We start from the raw sequence: 13,476 nt of genomic DNA on the forward strand, positions 1-13,476 counted from the left end.
ATCGGTATTCAACGTTCCAGTGACCCGTTCCCGATCATTTACGCGTAGAATTGAATCTCTCGTCGCCAGGTTTCAGAATAACTACGAACGAGGAAAAAACTTCCAAAGTGCCCGCGTACCGACCCCGTCCAGTTTAATTCATAAAACAGAATCGGAGCTGCGGTAGGTTTGCAATACACGGAATCTTTGGTCAAAAGGCAGACAGACGCGAATAATTTTTACACGTGCCGAGCATAGCTGACAAATGGGGACAAATTGGTGCTGGTGATGGAGTGACAAGTTTGACCGGAATTTTCCCTATATGTGAATCATCCCAACATCAAGCGTTGGTCACCTTTGCAGTGGCATCGTAATTTCGTTGATATTGAGAAACCGAAATACACGCAAGAAACGGACACTACGCAGCGAAACGCTGTTAACATACCGGAACCCTAATTGAAATAATATACGTATACAAATGCACGTACGCGGGAACATGAAGAACATGAGTATAAATTAAATGTACCGGCCCTAAACTATAAGTAACGAAGAACTTCCCTGTGACCGTACAGCCAGGTTGTTTCTAGGACTGATAAATGTTCTATCCTATACGTAATAACGCAAACACAACGGTGAGATACCGTTGAAAGAGGGTAAAGCGAACGGCAAAAAGGAAAACTGGTAGGTAGCGATTACCTGGCAGACCGCAAATTCATCGCCCTGTACGTAGTGACGCTGTAAACGAGAAGAGACGAGAAACCCCTTGGCGACACTGCGGCCGTTGATTCATTCTCATTCTTACCCCAATGTGTAGGTAGGTACAATAGACGCGAGGAGGAGGTCACGGGATGCACCGCCGTTTGTACTCCGGTAACACAGAGAGACAAGCTTACATACCTGAAACAGAAGAGGAGAAGAATGAATTAGGTGAGTGGTGTTTTTTTTTTATTTATTTATTTTTTTTTTACACCTTGTCATAAATTCGTCGATATTACGCTAGACAATAATCGGCACGGTGTAGGTTAGTTACTGTGTCCGGGGGTATTCATATGCCGCATGTCACCCTCCTAAATGGTACACGATACGAATTTGTACAATACAGGACACACGGAAGGACCTCGTTCCGAGCCACCTAATGACCGCGTCACCGCAACCGACTGGATTTTATGCTAATATTATTACCACGTCTGTATTTATGGCGGCGGGATTTTTCGGAATAATTAGATATGCAGAAGTTGCTGCGGCGGACGGAAGAAACACTGGGGTAAATATGGACAAGGCTCTGCAACAAAAGGGTCGTTTGTTACTTGACTGGCCTTCGAACCCTCTTCCTTGCGCATCGGTCAAAAACTCGCCAGAATCACGACCAAGAGAACAAACAAAAAAAAAAACCCTTTTCAATTTGGTACGAGAGCGAACACGAGATTCCAGTCGCGGTACGGTGATCGTTGATCCCATTTCATCAATCTCGAAGGTTAGGAAATAACTGTACCGGTGCCAACCGACATGCGAATAAGAAATTTGAATGTTCGTTGAGAAAGTATGAACACCGAGGTGGAGTGAAATGGAAAGAAATTCGGCGTGTATATCTACATGAGAAAATTTCGCGCGGTGATTACGGGCAACTTGAATTCCGAACTCTCGTTGAGGATAACGAAAGCTGGAGTGTGAGAGAGGTGGGGGAAGAGAACGGGGTGGCAAGAATCGCTGAAAAGCGTATGCAAAGCGTCCATGATATTACGGGTCTTTACGATCGAAAACTTAGTTTGCATATCAATGGGTTATTCGTCTATGGGGGTACAGGATAGAAAGCCCCGCACGGAAGCGGCAGTTCCCTGATATCTTGAAGATGCAGATAGTCCCATCGGTAGGGAAACGTGGAGGAGTGAAGAGAGACAAAAGATAGCGCAGGAACGCGAAATATTTTTCAATGCTGGAACAATTTTCATCGCGATCCGGTACCGTCCGAGAAAAGTTGGCGGTATGGAAGTAGCGGATTTTAACGCAGGTACCAAACCCAATTACGGAGTCGGAGGGTATCGCGAAAAAGTATAAGAGACCCTCTTCAGAGTAGAGTGTATTATTGAATAAGGGCTCTTTATGTGTGTATATATATATATATACATATATATCGAAAGATTAATCGAGCCATAATGCACTCGTTAGGGATGATAAACTACCTCCAGCCTCCTCATCCTCCTACTCCTATTCGATACTTGATGCTGAGGATACTGCTGGCCGAGCGAGCGTGCAGACCAGCGACTGAGGAGTTACGCCGAGTCATCATCCATCAATATTACTCTCCTACAGCGGCGATACTAGGCCTACCTCTCTCTCACTCTCTCTTGTTCGTCGCTCTCAAACTCACTTATCGCAGAGTATAACCCGTGGTAGTGGCACCACCACCACCACCAGTAGCAGCATCTTTATTTATCTCCCCATCTAAGGTTTCGGTCGCTCCAGCGGCTCCAGCTCAGCGCCTACGGATAATAACCACATCCACCATGACAACTGCAGTAACGTGTACCAACATCGACTCTCCTTCAAACAGTGTGCCGATCGTTTCGCAGACACACGTGCAGAGGACGCGAATGTGCACACTCACATCCGTCGGGATATTAGAGATATGTTGAGCAGCCAGCTTCTGTTGTATAGGATAAATCTTCTCGAATAATACTCAACTCATCCATGAATCTTTACGTAAACCACATTAGCCACGGATCAAAGAAGAGCTTCCATTCGTTAACGCGGTATAGTCGTACATGTGTAAAAACATGTCGAGAACTTTGGAGATTTCGAATGACGATCCGCGAGTAGTCTGAGACCAAAGACCTTACGGAGTTGCTGAACCAAGTGCATCCTAATCCTGTGTTTATTATAAATTGTAATTAGTGGTACGAATATCTGGTCGTAATTTACATACGTGAGTCAGTTTGGTCTCTCCGCACCACCGTAGATTCAGGTTGACGCATCGAGGCGGTAACAGATTGACCATTTGACCATTAATTCCAATCACACAGTTCGCTTGGTTTTAATTACCAATAAAAATGCACGAGTGATGCCTGATGAGGGAAAAATTAGGGATCGCGTTCGCTCCCCGATGACAGCATGTGCAGACTCGTGTAGATACGAATGTAAACGTTCCTGCTGGGGATGTAGGTAGAGGTATGTATGTACCGTAGACCTCGAACCCCGTTGCGCGGAATAACACACGGTTAAAGCATGCAGCATCCACACACCAAGGTGGGTGAGAGACACGTCTGTAACACAGCGTAAAACTCCCTTCGGGGGCGTTATTTTCTCTCGTACGATTTCCTTTTTTTCCTACCGATTTATCGAGGGCCGAGGGAATATTTGCGAAATTACGAAGGACACTGAGCGGCGCTGCGGACGGATAGACGGAAATGGGGAGATTGAAAAAACGTGTTCGCAGCTACGTTTCTCTCCCTTCCACCTTCCCTCTCTCTCTCTCACTCTCTCTCTCTCTCTCTCTCTCAGCGTCGGGTGGTGGCGAGGAGAGTGTGACGCGCCGTTGACGAGGCAATCGGACCCGGTGTGACCCCGGACCAGCAACAGCAACACACCAGACGAAAGAGGAAAAACCGAGTACAGTACCGGGTTCCGCTACTCCCGGACGCCACCGATCAACGTCAATGAAAGGAAACGAGAAATAATATGAAAGGTTTTTCGGAAGAATGAGAAAGTGGAGACGAGGCAGGAGAAGAGAACCAGCAACGACGACGTCCAGCCAACCGGGAGCCCACTTGACTGACACAATTAACCATGCATAATAGATTCATATCCTTGACTGACGTGTTCCTTAATCAGCTAGTCTCACGGAGAGAATGGGACGATGAGAAATAGAAAACTCTTCGCTTCGCGATTATTGAAATACCGTGAGGAAAAGGAAAAACGACGAATCCTACGCATATCGAATTTACGATTAGGTGAGCGCCGTCGTGGCATCCGGAGAGAAGGTTCGAATCGACTTCGTTGCTACCTTGCATACGTCAGTGTTGAGTCAAAGTGTACGGTACTTGGCTTCTTCTTTACTCGCGAATTCATTCTCCTCATTCAACCCCATTCGAAGCGGAGTCATTGAACACTACTATTCAACCCAAACGATCACTGTGCGGAGCAAACCATGAGACTTTGCCTGGCGCATCCTAACTGCACGTACGACTTACGTTTCAGCGCTATGATAATAAAAAATAAAACGTCCTCGTGGTCTGATCCTAGGCTACAACGTCAACGGGAAACGAAGTAAAAACCATCTCTAGCATTTTGGGGACCATATTTTTTCACTTTCGACGCGGACATTTGAATGTTGTTGGCGGGGCGGATGAGAATGGCACGGGTGAGGTTGGGCCGACGGTGATTCCGGTTCCCGACGCCGTCTCATCCGTCGAGGCCTGGTGGTATATCGCGATCCACGGATCATCAACGTTGACGACCCGCGTCCGCTGCTTTCACATTTCGCCTTTCGCCCCGTCCTCGGCACCCGTACACGCACACAACGTCAAGATCCTTCACAGAGAGGCAGAGCACAGCACAGCGTAGGCGTAGGCCACCCTTCGCTCATTCCGAGTGTTTACGACTCTCGTGTTCCCCGCATCCTCACCTCTACTCTCCTCTCCTATTCCTATTCTCTATGGTTCTGATCGACCCTCAAAAATATTACCTCCAGCTCCTCCGTCATTCCCTCTCTCTCTCTCTCTCTCCCTTTCCCTCTATATACGCGTTTTTCCCTTCTCGTACCAGTACCCATACCATACCATAACACCACCGAACCGACTGCCACCACTGACGTCATCACCTAATTTCACTTCACGCCTAGTTTACCGATGCCAACGGACCGTTTTATTATCTCTCTATACTCAGCTCATCTCTCCTCTTCCTCCTTCACCCGCCACACCAGCAACACTAACGTACCATCCATCCTCGCTGTAGACTACGATGTTACGACCACCCCGTCAACCGTCCGAAAGTAATTCCCAATTCACAATTAGCGTTTGATATACTCTCCAGTTTAGTTTCTCATAATCTCCGATAGTCTGATACTCTGATTTATAAATCGGATCGTTATCATCCAAAGTTTCACGTTGACCAACGAAACGAATCGATACATTGAAAAAGAACATCCACCTCACATGACGCTATCACTTTCAATCGAATCACCGATAACTTGAAACATATTTTAAAGTGGTTATTTCTCCATAGTGGCAATTGCTTATTTCGACTAAGACTCAAGTTAACCTTCATTACTGTAATTTCCCAGACGAATTAAATTGTACCGATAATAAATTTCGTTCAGTTGTAATTGCAAGATTATTCGTACGCTGCGCTTCGCGTATAAGGTATACGTATACATAGACCAAAATTTATACAGTTCCAAAAAAATTTGTGGCATCAAAACTCACAATCAGATTTCGTAGAGCATTAGACTATGAATTAGGAATTGAACGAACCTCACTTTCTTACCGTACTACTCCTCGCGAAACTTATCAATCTCCACTAAGTAAACCAACACACGCACCTACTCTCGTATGCTTCTATACGCAGCATTATGTTCAACCAGATTACGATGGCGATAACTTTAGCCAAGATCAGTCCAACACAAATCACTTGGTCCAGCCTACCGTTAAACTTTTCGTACAACAAAGAGCTTACTTATATAACCACGACGGCTGATCGCTACCCGATCAACAATACAGATCCTACGATAGATCATGGAAGATACTGCATGTAACATGCATTCGTCGAGCCAACCGGCTGCGCCATGCGCTGCGGAAAGAAGGTGGACGCGATGCGGGCGACGATTTTCTGATTAATAATTCATCGACAATTAGAGTTGGGTAGCTAGGTAGCTAGGTAGATAGGTAGATAGGAATAAACTTCTCGACCGCAGGTGGTCGTACTCGGTCAGCGAATTATACCGTGCGGCGCCATATGTTTGTTAGGTGAATCATAAAAAAATTAACATAACTAACGCGTTCATTAGCATATTTAGACCGATGGGTTGCACTAGCCTCTGTCTCTGTGCAACGGCAACAACAACAACAGCGAATGAAAAGGTAGATAAGGAAGGATGGAAGCTACGCCGCTGCGATGCGAAACGGCGATCAATTGAAAACTGTAAATATTCTGCACATGTCAAACTGTTTGAACACAGGTTGTCTCTTTGGCTAAGGCTGTTATACATGTTAGACCCAATGAAATGTCTTCGCGAAAATAATGCGTTTGTCTGTGTTTCCGAATTCCAAATCAAATTTTATAATCCGTTTCCTTGAAGGTGTTACAATATCCTCCTAGTATACTACGCGAAAATTTATTACCTTTGTGAACAAATTCCGATTCTACAAACCAGTACATACATCCACATATCTGTGAAACATTCCTTCAAATACGATACAATTACGTAATAATAATGTCTTCTTCTAATTGTAATTCGATCTATCGCTGAGAAAATTCAACAGTACTAGTTGATATTTGATTACAGTAACTGATACTTTTTCGAGCATAGTCGCTGTAACTATGAATTATAGTTATCAAATATTTGAAAATTTTTGCATCAAAATGGCAAACAAGTCACTCGCTTACCGTTTTCATATTAGTCGTTGCGATAAAATTTTTTCAGCGCGCGCTTCTTTCGATTCGCAAGTTGTAAGATCGTTTCTCTTTTTTTAGTTTTGTCAAAGGGAGGGAGAGTGAAAAACCGACTGGGGGGCCAGACCCCGGTTGATTAAGCCGGATCGAGTATCAGCACGTACGCGGGCAGCTACTTTCGGGTCCACTCAGTCTCTGCCCTGGGGGTTTTCTGCAACGAATTGTCCGTGTTTTTGTGTGTTTCTGCACGTGCATTTAGAACGAAGCTGCAGCAACGCGCATGCATAGTGTACGCATGTGTGCGTGTGTGTACATATTCGATATATTCGATCGCGTAGCAGCAGCACCACTTTGAATTTATATCGTTGCGAAAATCCATCAGGATTTCACCACGTAAATGTGCGTAGGCGCGCAGATCGCGTGGATGTGACGTTATACGTTCGTTGTACGGCTAGGACAAACCGAGAACGACACACCGAGCGGCACGAAGTGCATGAGTAATTAATGAAACCAATAATCCGTGACGCCCGCTTTGAAAATCCATTGAATTTCAGCCGAACGCTACACGAGTAAAGAGAGAAAAACTCTAAATATATTTTTAACTACCCCACTGCACGGGGCTTAGCCTGCGCTATTCGGAGTGATTTGTATTTCTTCTTTCCTTTTCGTTGTTTTCTCTCTCTCTCTGTCATTTCCGTTTTAAAATGACCACAAATGCTTAGCTCATCGTTTGTAGATTCAATCCGCCTCGCGTATTATTATACCGTGTATAATATTACATAGAGCGTGTGTAATACTGGCATACCTACCACATAACATACCGTCAAACATTGGTTAAATGTGTAATGGAGCAGCTTTGTAAGAAGTAAAAAAAAAAAAAAAAGAGCAGAAGCCGCAATGAGAACAGAAATAACTAGGTTTATAGGTCATCGAAATGTCTTTAATATGTAACAAACAATCGTTAGACAGTTTCTATTACGCGTTATCCTATACGCGTATTTAGCCTGGCACTACTTTTGTTGCCGTTCGTTTCTGTTCAAAGCTTATCTGATTTCACCGCATGTCGAACAGAAATAATACGGACTTTGCGCTTATCGCGAGCCGCTCCTCACATTCTTATTAACCGCAGAGCTGTACAAAGAATACGCGTTCTCGTAATATACTGACCGAAACTGGGATGGCGTATATCACACGTTCGTTTCCTGTGAAAATTATACAGTCATCTGATTAAATTTTCTGATTAAAAATGAGGACTTCCTTCTGTAACACCGCGTAAGTAACAACTGTTAAGTTAAGGAACGTCTAGAAATAAACCTGACGATGGCAAACGGGGTCCTGCCGAAACGTCGTAATAAAAGCATCATTCTATGAATTGCATCTTGTCATCATTGACTGCTTCGACCAACGAAAATTTAATCATACAACAAACACAGTCACGAACTTCAAAACTTAATCAATAAGGTATATATTAGGGTAAGCCGAAAAAACTAACCCATCGAATCTATGGTCTTGAGAGAAATTTCCCCTTGAAATAACAAGCAAAAATTTTTTTTTTTTCATATAAAATGCTGTAACTATTGAACCGTTTGAATTAAAAAAAAAATTTCCAAGCATATTCCTGCAGGACATTAAATTCTGTGAAAAAAAAAACCCAGGAGTTTATTTTTTAGACTCCAAATTCGTATACTTACGGGCCGTGAAAGTCGAAGAAAAGCGGAAATATGCAGAATAGCGTTAATACATAATTATAATCGAAATTTAACGAAAAATAAAGAAGAAAAACAATTTATTTTGCAAGTAGTGCAATTACATCGCCAGGAATATCCTAATTGTAACAAAGTTTTATCGACAATTAAAAAGAGTATTACTGTTTAAAAGTACAATAAAAAATAAATAAATGATTCAAAACTCTACTACTTTGACGAATCTGGTTTATAAACAACATCTTTCACACGCCTTATTTCATTTTGGTTTAAGTTTTTTCATTTAGTACGAATATTTTCAATCGTAGAGCCCTAAAACTCTATATTTCTGCTTTTCCTCGACTTTCAAGACCCGTAAGTATGCGAATTTTAGAGTCTAGAAAATCGACTAGGGGGTCTTTATTTAGAGAATTTAATGCACTACAAGAATATGCCTTGAAACTTTTTTTTATCTCTAAACGTGCAATACTTACGGCATTTCTAATGAAAAAAAATTTTTCTTGCGTCTTATTATAGTGGGAAATTTCAAATGGCCAGCTGCACCTTTCAAAATTGAGCTACCGCTGTTATACACAATAAGTGTGCGGCGTAAGGATTAAGGCACTGCTGACCCGGCTTGTAAATTTCCATTCTGTGAGGTCGTAAGTACTTGCAGCCTCGCTTACAACGCTTCCGAACGTTCAACGTTCAACTAAGACCGCTGATTTCATTGGCGCGTTTCGTTAGTTCCGTCCAATGAGATCGCTTACAAGTAGACACAGACTTCTCGTGGGTCGTGAAAGGGCTCCTGCTACCTGAAAATTTCCTCGTCCAATCGTGTCATATTTACGAAAAGCTGACCGATGGAACTGGTTTTCCCGAATCACGTGTCTGCCTTTACACGTCTCTATCTCCGTGCCGGAAGTGAAAGAAATTCTGAAATCGTAGAAGCGGTGAATAATCAACAACTCGGTACTTCCGATCGGCCACGTTCGATGTGACGCGATTTTATTTATTTCGTCATTATTTTCAACAAACGTTATCGGCGATCTACGTTAGCAACGACTGAGATAAGTATGTGCGCTTTTATTCGAGCTACGGTTTAAAAATTTTCCCAGTCAGATTCCTACCCCCGTTCTCGCACGATTCGACAAGGAAATTTTCCCACTTCTGACCGCACGAAATATATAGATATATATATATATGTGCAAATATATATATATATATATATGAGAGGCCAGGTCAGCGGGGCCTCAACGCCCCAACATAGAGCGTCCGAAACTGCTGTGCCGGGACCGAGAAGAGAAGAGAGGCGCGTGAAACGCGTAGGTAAATCTCCGATAGCTTGTAATATAATTATCGCCTGTATAGTTTAGACAGGGAGGACACGAGGAGGGGGGGGGGGGGGGGGAGGCAGAGAAGGGCGTCGCGTGCTACGGGGATAATTAGAGGGCGACCGGAAGGGGTTAGAAGGGTAATGTCATGCAAATATACCTCATGACTCGGTGCTGCACCGGGAATAGAGTGCATTAATCCGCTAATGCACACGGGCGCCAGAAAATTAGATTCGGCCAGATTTACCCGCGAAATGGAAATGGCACCACCGCCTATCCGTATATATACGTATACACCCGGCGGACGAACCTGCACCATGAATATATTTCACCTCGATGTCGTCCGAACCTTCGAACGCCTGATATATTGCGTAAATCATCGTTTAAATAATCACGAAGCTCACAATCGAACAGATCCCCGCCTGTGCGATGCGTTTTAATATGCGCAAAACCTGCCTAATCCACGCGGTAAAATACCCGCCGGGAGTTTATTCGTTCTCTTAGTTTCGGTGTAATTAAAAACCGTCTTACCGCGGAATGAATTGCCGCTGTATTGTTTTCCTCTGTTTACTTTCGAAACGTATTTTTTCTCATTTTTACGGATCACGATACCGAGTCTCGGTCGTTCATTGTCGGCTCGACCACCGCCGTAAACCGTTCGTAAGCAAAGGCTTAGCCGGCCACCTGTACACATAATACAGCTAGCTGAATTGATAAACAGGAATTCTCGATTGGCAACAACTTCCGTGTGCGATGGTGGTGTAATGGTCAGCATAGTTGCCTTCCAAGCAGTTGATCCGGGTTCGATTCCCGGCCATCGCACGTCTATTTTTTTATCACACATTTCCATTTTGCTCTCTTATCTTCTTAATCATGTTCGCATCGATCAATCTCCGTTGACTCGACCCCTCATTCATCGAACATCGAACTTTTTTTTTCGGATTTCTAGCTTCCGTTCGAATAGTTCTAGAGTTCTTTCCAAATTTTGAAAATACTTCTGTCGATTTTGGTAATGAAAATCGAATTTAACACTCGGGGAGCCAACTTCACAAAACGAAACCCTCGGTCAATCGAAAGAAAGAAAGACAATGAATACTTTTTAAAAATTTGCTGTGTTTTTATATCAAGTGTCAACCGATTCCGATGTGAGAGAAACGTTGCACGATTTTCGACTACTCTTTTTTTTCTCCTATCCGATAGAACCTTAGTTCATCCGAACGCTCAATGATCTGAAGGTTGGCGCGAAAGATACATTGTTGCTCACTGCAATATTGCAAGAACTGCGCGCATAATCGAAAATTAACGATTTTGTGAAAAAGATATAAAAAAAATCATACGACGTCTTTCAGACGTTTTGATTATCCGAACCAGTCTCGGTTCAAATTGCTTCGGATAATCTAGGTTCTACCGTAGTTAAATTCTTCGCAGTAAATAGATCCGAGTCTACTCTCGCCGTTCGCGGTAAATACAAGGAAAAACTAGTGAACTTCCAATGTCTCTGCGGTACGTTCCGAGATGCGTCATATCCGTGGGATACACCAATGCATGTCCGTATAACACATCGTCTTATACAATATCGTAGTAAATCTTCCTGGTGTCGTCCGAGAATCTGCTAGAGGAAAAAAGAACGTCCTTTCCGATTCACAAGCCTCGGTAGACAACTAGACAAGTTTTCATTGAGTCGAGGAAAATGTTATAATTGATTTCCTTTTACTTGTACACTCAAGTCCACACTCAATTATGCCTGTAAACTTATACGAAGGTTTTATCGTGGTGTTATCCACGTCGGTGGTAACGAGTATTTCGGCAGGATGAAAAGTGCGGAATACGTGGCGTATGTGAATAAGATATTTCGAAGCGTGATACGTACCTTCAACCGTTGATCATCCGATCCGATCCGATGCGAAGGAAGCCACTTCGATGCTGCAGAATTCACTTTCCACCACAAATTCACACTACGCGATAAAACATACCGAGAAGAAACACTTTTCAAACCAACACGTAAAACGTTAATCACCAATCTTATTGCGAACGCGAATGTGCGGCGTAAAGTTCGCCGCAAACCGAATAAACAAAGCACTGGCGATGAACGAGTCGTAAACAAAAGCCGATCGAAGCGATTCGAAAGAGCGACTTCACGGGACTGGCGAGTCAGCCGAAGTTTCGATTCCGTTGTTTGTTTACCTGTCGCCCTTTTCGTTTCGAAGACGATAAATTTAGTGGAAATTTACATACTTGTATTCATGATCGACGCAGCGTCACCGTTCCGATTGATTTTACAACTTAATTCTCCACAATGTACGATCGTTTCAGACGAAAGGTCGACTACGGTCCGCCATCTTACGAGCTGCTCGCAACCGCATCTTGCAATTGTTTTTTCGGTCATTGGTGTAACTTGTGTAGATGGCTGAATCACAACTCGGTTTAGATCCGATACCGGAAGTGGACGATTTATGAACGGCGCTGTATTAGATGGTCAAACTTCGTACAAAACTTGCTGTTGCGGAATAACTCAATTCTCGATTCCACTTTGACTAAATAATGCAGAGACTCGCACAACACTGACAAACGGATGAGCCTTTGATTTTATTTGCCTTTGATTTGCATCCTGCTTTACCCTAGAATCTTAATCGGGATTTACCAATTGAGACGAGCAGAAGTTTCTACGCATTTTTGGTACCAACTACATTCCTTTATATGTTTGAAATTCGAATAAATTTATTTAGCAGGAAAAAATAATATCGAAAATGTAATTATCGGAAGAAAAAGCGGCGACGAGCATACCAGATTTTTTCAAGAACTTCTATCTAATTTATAATTTCATGCGATATTTGATGCCCTTTCATATGCCGATGAAAAAAATATACCTTCCGTTAACAAAAAAAAAACTTAATAGGCCTTGACCCGATTTTGGTGGCTCCACTTAAAAAATATCTGGTGCATTCGTGTTTTTCCCTCCTCTGAACTTTGAATATATTGTATGAAACGTTAGTGTCCTGCTTAGCTTCGGCGTATTGGCCCGGGGCGATCAAAACGGGTACCCTACATACACACTCACCGACATGTGATTCGCGACTCGTTTTGCTCTAGCCTCGTTGCAGGTATTACAAGTCCGATGACCTTCAATACGACTGATAGGTTGTAGATAGGCTTAATATTGAAAAGTGAAACTTTAAAAATCCAGATATAATCAACGATAGCACTGAAGGTCAGGCATTTTGAAACTCGTCTTATTGTTAGGTTATCTATAATCGGCCTATATTCAAAAGACTTCATTCGGTGATTCATATAGTGATACATTGAGTCAATGATTACAACTTGGACCTACACGACAGAGCTTGTAATGCTTTGCTGAATGAAATGTAATTTATAAAGTTCGATGTAACGGTCATTTATCGCTTACAATCTTTGTAAATATAAATTGAAATGAGCTTCGGGAAGCCTGAACAAACGTTGACGTTGCAGATTTTCTCAGATATTTTAGAGGGCTAACAATAAGTTATTATCGGCATAGATAACAACGTGACTAATCCTGTATATGTTCGATTTGTGGAAGATAACACGTTTGCCAATATTGCGGAAGCGAAAGAGGACCGTTCACCTCGTCTTCCGTCGAAATACTTCTCGTTATTTGTGTTTCGGAATGTGTATTGATGCGGCATTGAATACTTTAGATCGTAGCTGCTTGCCGATTCTACGCCTGAGACTCGAATATTGTGACTATTAAGAATGTATATACTTTCAATAACTACCGGGGACGCTCCTTGTGGACACCACGCTTTCAGGGCTTCTTAAAAGACGTCAAATGACGCGTGCAATGACGTGGAATAAGATAAGATGCACAGTACTTACATTTCTACCTGCAGCTGGTAAAC

The 13,476-nt window shown here is 43.0% G+C and overlaps 1 non-coding gene across 1 annotated transcript; it reads left to right on the top strand.

Annotated features, from left to right (window-relative positions):
• Positions 1–10,351: 10,351 nt before the first annotated feature.
• Positions 10,352–10,423, top strand: Trnag-ucc. Its single transcript has one exon. It is a non-coding gene; the product is annotated as a tRNA-Gly (tRNA).
• The last annotated feature ends 3,053 nt before the right edge of the window (positions 10,424–13,476 follow it).

The sequence above is a fragment of the Neodiprion fabricii genome, chromosome 5, assembly GCF_021155785.1.
Source record: "Neodiprion fabricii isolate iyNeoFabr1 chromosome 5, iyNeoFabr1.1, whole genome shotgun sequence".
Lineage (NCBI taxonomy): Eukaryota > Metazoa > Arthropoda > Insecta > Hymenoptera > Diprionidae > Neodiprion > Neodiprion fabricii.